This window comes from Schistocerca nitens, chromosome 8, assembly GCF_023898315.1.
Source record: "Schistocerca nitens isolate TAMUIC-IGC-003100 chromosome 8, iqSchNite1.1, whole genome shotgun sequence".
In the NCBI taxonomy this organism is placed as follows: domain Eukaryota; kingdom Metazoa; phylum Arthropoda; class Insecta; order Orthoptera; family Acrididae; genus Schistocerca; species Schistocerca nitens.
In genome coordinates, this window is record NC_064621.1 from 424,704,781 (window position 1) to 424,718,438 (window position 13,658).

Sequence of the window (13,658 nt, forward strand, 5' to 3'; positions counted from 1 at the left end):
GTTGGTAGGACATGTTTTGAGGCATCAAGGGATCACAAATTTAGCATTGGAGGGCAGCGTGGAGGGTAAACATCATAGAGGGAGACCAAGAGATGAATACACTAAGCAGATTCAGAAGGAAGTAGGTTGCAGTAGGTACTGGGAGATGAAGAAGCTTGCACAGGATAGAGTAGCATATATATATATATATATATATATATATATATATATATATATATATATATATATATATATACTCCTGGAAATGGAAAAAAGAACACATTGACACCGGTGTGTCAGACCCACCATACTTGCTCCGGACACTGCAATAGGGCTGTACAAGCAATGATCACACGCACGGCACAGCGGACACACCAGGAACCGCGGTGTTGATCGTCGAATGGCGCTAGCTGCGCAGCATTTGTGCACCGCCGCCGTCAGTGTCAGCCAGTTTGCCGTGGCATACGGAGCTCCATCGCAGTCTTTAACACTGGTAGCATGCCGCAACAGCGTGGACGTGAACCGTATGTGCAGTTGACGGACTTTGAGCGAGGGCGTATAGCGGGCATGCGGGAGGCCGGGTGGACGTACCGCCGAATTGCTCAACACGTGGGGCGTGAGGTCTCCACAGTACATCGATGTTGTCGCCAGTGGTCGGCGGAAGGTGCACGTGCCCGTCGACCTGGGACCGGACCGCAGTGACGCACGGATGCACGCCAAGACCGTAGGATCCTACGCAGTGCCGTAGGGGACCGCACCGCCACTTCCCAGCAAATTAGGGACACTGTTGCTCCTGGGGTATCGGCGAGGACCATTCGCAACCGTCTCCATGAAGCTGGGCTACGGTCCCGCACACCGTTAGGCCGTCTTCCGCTCACGCCCCAACATCGTGCAGCCCGCCTCCAGTGGTGTCGCGACAGGCGTGAATGGAGGGACGAATGGAGACGTGTCGTCTTCAGCGATGAGAGTCGCTTCTGCCTTGGTGCCAATGATGGTCGTATGCGTGTTTGGCGCCGTGCAGGTGAGCGCCACAATCAGGACTGCATACGACCGAGGCACACAGGGCCAACACCCGGCATCATGGTGTGGGGAGCGATCTCCCACACTGGCCGTACACCACTGGTGATCGTCGAGGGGACACTGAATAGTGCACGGTACATCCAAACCGTCATCGAACCCATCGTTCTACCATTCCTAGACCGGCAAGGGATCTTGCTGTTCCAACAGGACAATGCACGTCCGCATGTATCCCGTGCCACCCAACGTGCTCTAGAAGGTGTAAGTCAACTACCCTGGCCAGCAAGATCTCCGGATCTGTCCCCCATTGAGCATGTTTGGGACTGGATGAAGCGTCGTCTCACGCGGTCTGCACGTCCAGCACGAACGCTGGTCCAACTGAGGCGCCAGGTGGAAATGGCATGGCAAGTCGTTCCACAGGACTACATCCAGCATCTCTACGATCGTCTCCATGGGAGAATAGCAGCCTGCATTGCTGCGAAAGGTGGATATACACTGTACTAGTGCCGACATTGTGCATGCTCTGTTGCCTGTGTCTATGTGCCTGTGGTTCTGTCAGTGTGATCATGTGATGTATCTGACCCCAGGAATGTGTCAATAAAGTTTCCCCTTCCTGGGACAATGAATTCACGGTGTTCTTATTTCAATTTCCAGGAGTGTATATATATTAAGTTAGGTTATATACACTCCTGGAAATGGAAAAAAGAACACATTGACACCGGTGTGTCAGACCCACCATACTTGCTCCGGACACTGCGAGAGGGCTGTACAAGCAACGATCACACACACGGCACAGCGGACACACCAGGAACCGCGGTGTTGGCCGTCGAATGGCGCTAGCTGCGCAGCATTTGTGCACCGCCGCCGTCAGTGTCAGCCAGTTTGCCGTGGCATACGGAGCTCCATCGCAGTCTTTAACACTGGTAGCATGCCGCAACAGCGTGGACGTGAACCGTATGTGCAGTTGACGGACTTTGAACGAGGGCGTATAGTGGGCATGCGGGAGGCCGGGTGGACGTACCGCCGAATTGCTCAACACGTGGGGCGTGAGGTCTCCACAGTACATCGATGTTGTCGCCAGTGGTCGGCGGATGGTGCACGTGCCCGTCGACCTGGGACCCGACCGCAGCGACGCACGGATGCACGCCAAGACCGTAGGATCCTACGCAGTGCCGTAGGGGACCGCACCGCCACTTCCCAGCAAATTAGGGACACTGTTGCTCCTGGGGTATCGGCGAGGACCATTCGCAACCGTCTCCATGAAGCTGGGCTACGGTCCCGCACACCGTTAGGCCGTCTTCCGCTCACGCCCCAACATCGTGCTGCCCGCCTCCAGTGGTGTCGCGACAGGCGTGAATGGAGGGACGAATGGAGACGTGTCGTCTTCAGCGATGAGAGTCGCTTCTGCCTTGGTGCCAATGATGGTCGTATGCGTGTTTGGCGCCGTGCAGGTGAGCGCCACAATCAGGACTGCATACGACCGAGGCACACAGAGCCAACACCCGGCATCATGGTGTGTGGAGCGATCTCCTACACTGGCCGTACACCACTGGTGATCGTCGAGGGGACACTGAATAGTGCACGGTACATCCAAACCGTCATCGAACCCATCGTTCTACCATTCCTAGACCGGCAAGGGAACTTGCTGTTCCAACAGGACAATGCACGTCCACATGTATCCCGTGCCACCCAACGTGCTCTAGAAGGTGTAAGTCAACTACCCTGGCCAGCAAGATCTCCGGATCTGTCCCCCATTGAGCATGTTTGGGACTGGATGAAGCGTCGTCTCACGCGGTCTGCACGTCCAGCACGAACGCTGGTCCAACTGAGGCGCCAGGTGGAAATGGCATGGCAAGCCGTTCCACAGGACTACATCCAGCATCTCTACGATCGTCTCCATGGGAGAATAGCTTCCTGCATTGCTGCGAAAGGTGGATATACACTGTACTAGTGCCGACATTGTGCATGCTCTGTTGCCTGTGTCTATGTGCCTGTGGTTCTGTCAGTGTGATCATGTGATGTATGTGACCCCAGGAATGTGTCAATAAAGTTTCCCTTTCCTGGGACAATGAATTCACGGTGTTCTTATTTCAATTTCCAGGAGTGTATATACATATCTTAGTTAAGAGGTGAAGTACATGTGTATAAAGTGACCTCTTAGTGCACTGATTTAGAAAGCTAGGATGTATGGCATTGTTTCATACCATGTTTGTACCTGAGCAGTATCTGATATTTGTACATAATCTCAGTTCATATATTGTATAGTTATCTATGTTGGAATTTTATAATATTTAAGTCATAAATATGCCTCTTGAAAACTGAAGTAAATTTTGTAATTAAGTACAGGCTACATAATTTATTCATCTCTAGACAGTTAAAGAAAGACGAGCGCTTGTGCTGCTGATATGAACTCACATATAGGTGTATATACCTCTGTAGATAGTGAGTGAAATTTAAACATAGCTTTTGAAGTGGTAGGCCGGCCGCGGTGGTCTCGCGGTTCTAGGCGTGCAGTCCGGAGCCGTGCGACTGCTACGGTCGCAGGTTCGAATCCTGCCTCGGGCATGGATGTTTGTGATATCCTTAGGTTAGTTAGGTTTAAGTAGTTCTAAGTTCTAGGCGACTAATGACCACAGCAGTTGAGTCCCATAGTGCTCAGAGCCATTTTTTTTTTAACTGGTAGAAGAAATTTTGGCATAAAATAATTAGGCTATGACATGTAAAGCCATGAACTGCAAGGTGTGACATGGAAGCACAACATTTAAGTTACACTGTTCGAGAGACGTTATCTGCCATAAACGTAGACAGTATGCAGTTGAATACTAAAATAGCAATTATAGGTCGACAATTTCGTAGTTAAGAAAGTCAGTGTGAATGAGATGCACTGCGAAGAGCACGTAAAGATGAGGCATAATCCATTCAAATAAGGCATAAGTATGTAAATATTTATATCTTGTGATTTAGCTTTATTATTTCGAATTCAATTGTTAACTTTTGCTCAGAATCTAGCAGTTGGACATTTCTTAGTGACTTGCCTTATGCTGATGATATAAGCTCATTGCACTGCAGTCGATCTTTAGGTAAGACAAAATTTATCTTGAGGTATCTTAAGAAACACATGTTTTATATTCGCAAAAGCGGTGGATTGTTTCTTTCTAACTTTTCTAATGAAAAACACAATTTTATGCCTTCGAACCCGAACAAGTAACTAAGAACACGGCCGAGTAAAAAGCTAACATAAAATACTTGGCTGTATAGCTGCACTCTTAAAGGTAGATAGATAGATAGAGAGAGAGAGAGAGAGATAGAGAGAAGGATATTCAATGTATAACTAGTTGATAATACTGTAAGAAGTTTTACCATCTATGGGACCCAAATATTTGAGTCTGCTCTATTCATTTGTCAGGCTATACAGAAACATGTTAATGTATGGACTCAGCTAGTCCGTAGAACTAGTAGATTTATCAAAGTGAGAGACTCCTGTCACTTATGTGACGCTGATAGGCTATGGAAAGGCAATCGAATAAAATTTTTGATAGCTCGAAGTACTAAATGAATCTGTACTCGCGTTTACTGTGACGGTATATGTAAGTATTCGTGTGAAGAACCTAAAAACGCTTTTAATACTGTTTCTCTTCGAAAAGTGATGTTGCACAAAAACATAAACAAACACCTATGATGAAAGTAATATTGCTACAACGAACTTACGTCTGCTGTAATTATAATCAGGAATAGCGTTTAACGTGACCACTACTGTTGCCACGTATGATTGTGCTTGTGTAACATGCAAAACCTTAAAATAATGTACAAAAACCTACGTCGTGTAAAAAAGCTCAATCGGTGTGGTACACTCATTGATAAATACAGTTATCAGAGACTAAGCAACACGTAGCATGCTAACAAAAACTGTACAGTCGAGGCTATGTATAGTGCAGCCCAGCACCAACGTAAAGTTAGTGGGAGACATGGGATCCCACTCCTTATGGATCAGATACATAATAACGACCATGTCAGTTAACGAGCATTTCACTATCATTTAAGTATTCGGCCGAATGAGTCACCCTTCAGGAATTGTGAAACGAAACCTGTCGTCCAGGACTGTGTGCCACGAAAAGCGCAGATTTACCACAAGATGAGAAATTCACAGGCGTCTATCGTGCTGAATGAGGGCTAAGCGCTGTAGTGTGCGAGCGAGACAGATGAGAACCTAGGTTACAGGGAAGCCCCATAGAAACTGTCTGTGGCCAGGGATACATACCTATGTTAAATATGGCGGACCTAAGATCGACCATAAAGGGAAACATTTAGGAAAACTATTTAAATGTGTAGTAATTCACGGAATGAAGCCACAGTAATTGTAATCTGCAATCCTTTATAAATTTTCATGGTGATCCTAATAAAACTTGAATATTGATCATATCTATAACAGTTTAGGATTTACTGTTAAAGTGGAATTAACAAGTTTTGTAGCAAAGATCTGTATATTAAAATCTGAACGCTTTTGTCGATCTTAAGGATCGACATTTCATGTAGAAGCGCATCCTTAAAATTTGAAATGTTGTAAATATCAACTCTGTAACTTTATTTGTTTACAAGATATAGCAAACTTAAATTGTCAGTATTTTCAGTTAAACATCACATCATCATTTCCCGCACACAAAACACATTGGACGATGATATCTTATTACATCATTAGATAATAGGATATTTGTTGTAAGGTTTAATGCATAATAGTTACTTTGTTCTTTATTTATCCATCAGAGAGCACATTTATGCATGGCTACTGGCCGTGACACTCAAAGTTAAGAAGGAAATTGTATTGGTTTTATGTAAAACAATTTAACGTTTATTATGTATATTATGTATATTAATGTTACAGTCAAGCCTACGTTTACATATATTATTGTTACTTTATTTGGTCAAGCTTTGATTATTTAAATATGTTAGAATGCAAAATAATGTGGAATAAGCTGTTGCCAATCAGATGGACAGCTTCAGGAAAGGGAACTGCAGTAGTCAGTTGAGCGAGGATGTTGAGCGTATGGGAAACGCGGCCGGGGACGGGCAGAAGGACAGTTCTGGTGGAGACGCGAAAGCGGACAGTCGGTCTTTAGGTAGCTAGGAAGGGAAACGACTTAGAGAATTTCCCGCTGTGTAGAACCGCGGGACTTAGTCTTTGAGCGGTGAGCAGCCGCGCGCCTGGTGTGAACTCTAACTTTTCGCTTAGTTAACGAGGTGGAGTATTGGACTTGTAATTCGCGATGAGACTGTGAACGATCGAACAGTGGCAAAGGGATATGAACTCAAGTGTAACAGTAATTCTTAATACGACGATATTTGCTATTAGTTTGCTTTGTGAATAAACATTATTCGAACCAAATTGCAACTGGGTGGTCTCCATTATTTACGGGTCGTTAATTTAGCTCCCGATATTATTATTACTTTTGTTATATGCTGTATTAACCCTGTATGTTTCATACAATTTCGCTAACTTGCCATTAGCCAGACAATTTAACCAAAGGGTCACAAGTGTCTAATTTAGGGCGTGTAATGCGACACACGCAGTTCAACCCCTAAACGAGTTTGAGCCAAGACATTTTCACGAAGAGGAATCGAATGTGAACCCGAACATCTTTGGGATCTTAGCTTGCAACCATAAACTCTATGGAACCTCTAACAAGTAAAAGATTCTAACCAAAATCCTTTTCGATGATGCATAGCGTGAAAAATGTGTTTTGTACCTCTAATGCTGCCCTTAACGTGCATCATATGAACCGATGATCGGCTATAAGAAGAGTTACGTCATAGAGCCAAAGTGCAAACCGTGACGCAATCGGCAGACGTTTGTACCTGTCAACTACATCGCTGAAGTGGTATCGTCGCGTCATCGGACATCGAAAGTCTCCGACCATGTGACATGGACCGTCGTCACACGAACTCCTCAATATGCCCACACAGCAACCTTCGTCTGATGCCACCCACTCGATGATCATAATTCTACACTGTGTCTGTATTGAGTCATACCAGAGTGAGATTTTAAAGAACATTCATTAACACAGACTAATATCACGTAAATCATAAGTTTTTAATCATATCTAATTTAGATTTGCATTTTACGAAAGAAATAACTTTATAATGGTGTGTAAAGTAATGATGCAAAATAACGAAGACTTTTAAAGTGATTAACACACCCACTTAGATGTTAAAAAGCAAATCGATCAAATACGAAATTTTATGTTTTTTGACTGTAACTAGCTATGACGTCACGAATGTTACGCAGTACCTTAAAAATAAAGTAAATAATCTGAAAAGTTAATAGCATGTCAGGAGTGATGCTAAAATAATAATGTGTTAAGTTTCAGTTTGGTAGCTTTAACAGTTCTCGAAATTTGGACAAATTACGCAAAAATTCATCAGCGCAACAGGAAGGAGCTAGAAACTTCAAAGTTATATTCGGATTACTTTTTCCTTGTAATTTAATGGAAACAACATTCTGTATCTCACAAAGTAATATTTTGGTTGAAATTCATGATTTTCTGTTTTTGTGTCCTAGAAGTTCGGAAGCAAAATATTTAACCTCGCAAAACTAGAATTTTATTATAGATACTTACCTGTGTGCTGATTGCACAAATCAATTGAGAGCTTCATAGGCCTTCAGCAAATGAAGAAATTAATTATTTAATAAATTCAATTGGTGTTTTGCTAGCCCAGTGGCTTGTCAGTAAGGCAAATTTTGTCGGCTGCGCCTTCGGCGGTCCGCACCGTGGCTATATGAATAAGAGCATGCGAGCTAGAGTAACGCTCCAGTTCTCTTCTAGAGCAGGCACATAATAATAGAAATAGTAATAGCATTAATAGTAATTTTAAGAATGAACAGAATGGAAATGTTAAAATGCGAACGTTAGATGTTCCCCATCCTAAGAAAGGTAGGAAATGGAGAAATAGTAACCATAACCAACAATGGCAACCTGATAATAGTAATTTTGTTCCTAATGAAAATGTGCAGGTAAACAACAGTGTTCAAAGGAATACTGTTCCCGTTAGCAATAATGGCAATAGGGTAAACAATAGTTGGCAGAGGCAGGAAAGCTAGTTTCCATTTATGAGGACACTAGCGCTCACCAGGCTGTTACTTTTCCTAAGCCAGTAATTACAGCGATTGGTAAGACAGATCAAAATACTCAAATCGAGCATTCGGACGATGAGTCGGTAGCCTCCAATGATACAGCAGATATATTAAACAACTCACAGTATTTAGTTGATACCGTGTTAGAGACGCTTTCTAAGTGGGAATAGCAATATAAGGCGCAGCAGCGTAATGTTAGGGAAGAGCTACAAAGTACTGAATTGTCAGGTGAAGAAGCAGAATAAATTCATGCTTATATTTAAAACGAGAATGATGATCTCTTATCTAAACTGCCTCTGCAGCCTGTTGATACTCTGCTGATAGAGTTAGGGCTGCGGTGTTTCGATTTGAAATTAGTAGACCGACTGGAAAAGGCAGCTGAAAATGTGGCGCATGCAACCCCTACACACCTTGACCTAAATGTAATTAAGACAGATGTCGATTACTTTATCTGGAGACAAATCCAAAAGGAACTGTTGGATGAATTTGAGGAACCACCTGTAGAACTTAGAATAAGCCACCCTATAATACTAGTAAATATATTAGGTATCAATGTAAGTTGTCTCTTAGACAGTGGCAGTAAGGTGAGTGCGTTGTCTCACTCCTTCTTTGGTGCATTACCTAGTAAAGATAAGCTTACAGTTATGAGAGTGACAGGACTGAGAATAATTGGTGCTACTGGCAAGGTGTCCAAAACCGTAAAGCAAGAAGGTTTGCTGCCCTTTAATGTTAATGGTAATGTACTTGATCATCCATGATTAATAGTAAACAATCTCAGTATCAAGGTTCTAATTGGCATAGATTTCTTGTCAAAGTATCGGGATCTTGTTGACTTTGTGAGAAGCCAGTTATAAATAGTCTTACCAATAACCGGATTAATTGCGGTACCATTTGTTGACAAACACATAGTAACTAATGATGAGAGCTGCCTATACAACTTCTGAAAAATATAAGGTATTGGGACGAAGATGTTTATCTTAGTAAAGATAGGTTGAACACAACAGAAGAAGAAGCAATTATATGGGACAAAATAGAAGCTGGATTACAAGAAATTGAGAAGATCTCAGCTAGTCAGAAAGAAGAACTGAGGCAGGTTTTAAAAAGGCGTCATAAGGTATTTTAAAATTTTCGAAGGTTATGAATGTCAATTGAAGGTAAAACCTGGCCAAGTATTTTTCAGGAAGCCATACCAGTACATGTATCTCGGAAAGGAAGCTGTTCGGAATGAAATACAAAGAATGTTAGAGTGGAGGGTGATTGAAAATGTTGTGTTGTCAGAAGAGCCAACACCGTGTTAGTAGAGGAGGCCGAAATGCACGCGTTTTAGCTCACGCAGTCTGGCGTGAGGAGGGAAGAACTTTACTGACGTGAGGTCTGGAACATGCCAAGGAATTAGAATTCAGAAAGCGGACGTAATTAGTTTCATACATAACTTTAATCCATTAATGATGAACGTCGCTCTTGCCGGTACATGAGTCACAATATTATTTGTTCAGAAGACATAGTAACTGAATATGGCGCCTTGCTAGGTCGTAGCAAGTGACGTAGCTGCAGGCTATGCTAAACTCTCGTCTCTGCAAATGAGAGCGTATGTAGTCAGTGAACCATCGCTAGCAAAGTCGGCTGTACAACTGGGGCGAGTGCTAGGGAGTCTCTCTAGACTAGACCTGCCGTGTGGCGGCGCTCGGTCTGCAGTCACTGATAGTCGCGACACGCGGGTCCGACGTATACTAACGGACCGCGGCCGATTTAAAGGCTACCACCTAGCAAGTGTGGTGTCTGACGGTGACACCAAAGAAAAAGCGATCAGTGAGTACAATAATCTTGTTGTTGTACCAAGAGACGGAAGTGTCAAATTGGTCTTGGACGCTCGTTGGTTGAATCAAATAGTGGTTAGGGAAAGTGACAGACAGCAGAACATGGACAAGTGGTTGCAAAAGTTCTGTGGAGTTAAATTCTTAACGTCTACGGACATCACATGTGGATATTGGAATTTGCCACTGGCGGAAAGTTCAAGGAAAAACACAGCTTTCTTGTACGAAGGTGTTTGTTACCAGTGCCGTGTGGTCCCTTTCGGACTTAATATCTGTGTTTATGCATTAGTACGTGTGATTTGCCATGTATTAGGACCAGCCTTATTTAATAAAATCACGGCCTACGTAGATGATCTTTTACTAGCAACACACACTTGGGAAGAGCATATAGTTTTGTTAGAAGAAGTGTTAGAGGCTATTGAGAGAGGTGGAATGAAACTAAAGATAGAAAAGACAGAGTGTGTTAAAGAGGAGGTATGTTTCTTGGAATATATGATAAGTGATAAAGGTATTTTGCCCGACCCAGGTAAGCTAGCGGTCATTGAAAAATTTGAGGCTCCCAGAAACAAGAAGCAGTTAAGATCAATGTTCGGTCTTTTCGTCTTCTATAGGCGTTTTGTTAGTGATCAGGCTTTTAATGCGCCCTGTCTTAACCTCCTGTTGAAAACGAATACGCCTTGGGTTTGGCCAACAGAATGCCAACAGGCGTTCGATGAGCTTAAACAATCTTTGATTAATAGTCCTATCTTACATCACCCTCATTTTGAAAAGCCCTACTGTATGTCTGTGGATGCAAGTGACTACGGTACAGCAGTGGAGGTATTCCAAGTAGAAATAGAGAACGAACAATAAGTGCACAGAACTATCGCTTTTGCAAGTGGATCTCTACAGGCAGCAGAGAGATATTGTGGCATTTCATAATTGGAAGCATTGGCCATTGTATTTGGGGTGCAGAAGTTTGAGCAGTATTTACTAGGTCATAAGATAATTGTTCATAGTGACCATAAGGCGCCTACCTTTTTAAAATCTATAAGTTGAGGAATTAACGTTTGATGAGATGGTCATTGTATCTCCAGCAGTTTCACCTTGAGGTCAGATATATCCAAGGAAAAGACAAGCTGGTAGCTGATGTGTTATCTAGAAGTGTGGAGCTCTGTGATGACGCAGGAATTACAACAATGGACTTAAGTGAAGTAGAAATGTTTGCATTGCATGAAGTAAAGGAGGAGAATGCATTAAAAAGGTAATTCAGAACTTGAGACGCGAGCAGATTGCAAATGACCATCTGAAGTTAGTAAAGAGCTATTTAGGAGATGCGAACTATCCTAAGGTTTCAAAAAACTACAGTTAGCATAAAATTATTCTGTTTAGAAGGAAACAGGTAGGTGTTTCGGAGTGGAAGCTGTGCTTTCCCTCACAACGTGTAGACTTACTAATGGACTATGTACACCTGAGGTATGGGCACTACGGTTCAAAGAAGAGCATTGCCAAATTGAAGGAGAAAGTTGTGTTTGACAACATATACCGCCGTGTTGCCAAACGTCTAGCATCTTCTGCAGCGTGCCAGGAAGTCAGTGCTGCTAACACCAGAATACAAGGGGATATGCATTCAGTAGAGCCAACTGAAACCTTAGATTTACTGGCTTGTGATCTGTTCGGCCCTCTTCCTGCTTTGTGAGGTGGATACACCCATGTTTTTGTTGTTCTAGATGGGTTTAGTAAATACGTTAAGCTATACCCGATTAAAAGAGCGAATGCAAAGACGCTGGTAGAAAAACTGGAAAAAGATTTCTTCGTGAATGTTGGCGTTCCGAAGAGTTTTCTGTCAGACAATGGACCTCAATTTCACCTGATAGATTTAAAGAATGTCTGGATAAGGCTGGAGCGAAACATCTGAAAATATCTGCGTATTTCGCTCAAGGAAATACAAGCGAACGTATTATGCTGGAATTGAATAGGCTCTGCAAGACTTATTGTGCTCGGAAACACTCAAGCTGGGCCGAGCACATTAAGTTTTTTGAGAATGTGATTAACAATCTAAGGCAAGATGCAACTGGTTTAGCACCTTGCGAATTGATGTTTGGCCAAGAACAGCACAATGTGATGGTCGAATTCCCTCTTCTAACGCAAATATCCACCGACGAGAAAAACTTAAGAGCTAGGGCAAACATAAGGAAACGAGCATTGGGAAGGAAAAAGCGCCATGACGCGAAGGCTGTACCTACCAGTTTTGAGATGTCAGTTAGTCCTTGTCAAAATCAAGGAAAAGTCTAAGAAAATTAATGCAGAAACAAGGAAATTCATGTTCGTATACCAAGGACCTCTCAGGATTATAGGGAAACCGCATGCAAATGCGTGTAGGCTGGAGTACACGAAGAGTGAAAAGTATTAGGTTACAGAAACGTGATCGACCTGAAGAAATTCATAGGAATAAATTTTGTATCGAGGCGTTCGATACAGTTCCCCACAGTCGTTTAATGAACAAAGTAAGAGCATATGGACTATCAGACCAATTGTGTGATTGGATTTAAGAGTTCATAGATAACAGAACGCAGAATGCCATTCTCAATGGAGAGAAGTCATCCGAAGTAAGAGTGATTTCAGGTGTGCCGCAGGGGAGTGTCATAGGACCGTTACTATTCACAATATACATAAATGACCTTGTGGATGACATCGGAAGTTCACTGCGACTTTTTGCGGATGATGCTGTGGTGTATCGAGAGGTTGTAACAATGGAAAATTGTACTAAAATGCAGGAGGATCTGCAGCGAATTGACGCATGGTGCAGGGAATGGCAATTCATTCTCAATGTAGACAAGTGTAATGTGCTGCGAATACATAGAAAGATAGATCCCTTATCATTTAGCTACAAAATAGCAGGTCAGCAACTGGAAGCAGTTAATTCCATAAATTATCTGGGAGTACGCATTAGGAGTGATTTAAAATGGAATGATCATATAAAGTTGATCGTCGGTAAAGCAGATGCCAAACTGAGATTCATTGGAAGAATCCTAAGGAAATGCAATCCAAAAAAAAAGGAAGTAGGTTACAGTACGCTTGTTCGCCCACTGCTTGAATACTGCTCGGCAGTGTGGGATCCGTAGCAGATAGGGTTGATAGAAGAGATAGAGAAGATCCAACGGAGAGCAGCGCGCTTCGTTACAGGATCATTTAGTAATAACGAAACCGTTACGGAGATGATAGATAAACTCCAGTGGAAAACTCTGCAGGAGAGACGCTCAGTAGCTCGGTACGGGCTTTTGTTAAAGTTTAGAGAATATACCTTCACCGGAGAGTCAACCAGACTATTGCTCCCTCTTACGTGTATCTCGCTAAGAGACCATGAGGATAAAATCAGAGAGATTAGAGCCTACACAGAGGCATATCGACAATCCTTCTTTCCACGAACAATACGAGACTGGAATTGAAGGGAGAACCGATAGAGGTACTCAGGGTACCCTCCGCCACACACCGGTAGGTGGCTTGCGGAATATGGATGTAGATGTAGATGTAGAACCTCTACACAGTTTGGCAGCTGTGCAGTCCCAGCTGAGTGAGATCTTCTTCCCCCATTTCAGATCTCACTCATCCTTCATCTTTCCTATTCCCAAGATTTCGATTTCTTCTTATCCACCGATTCGTGAAGAAACTACTGGATGTGACAAACCTAATAGTGAAAAATTAACAATGGAGAGGTATAAAGTTCAAAATGTTCAAATGCG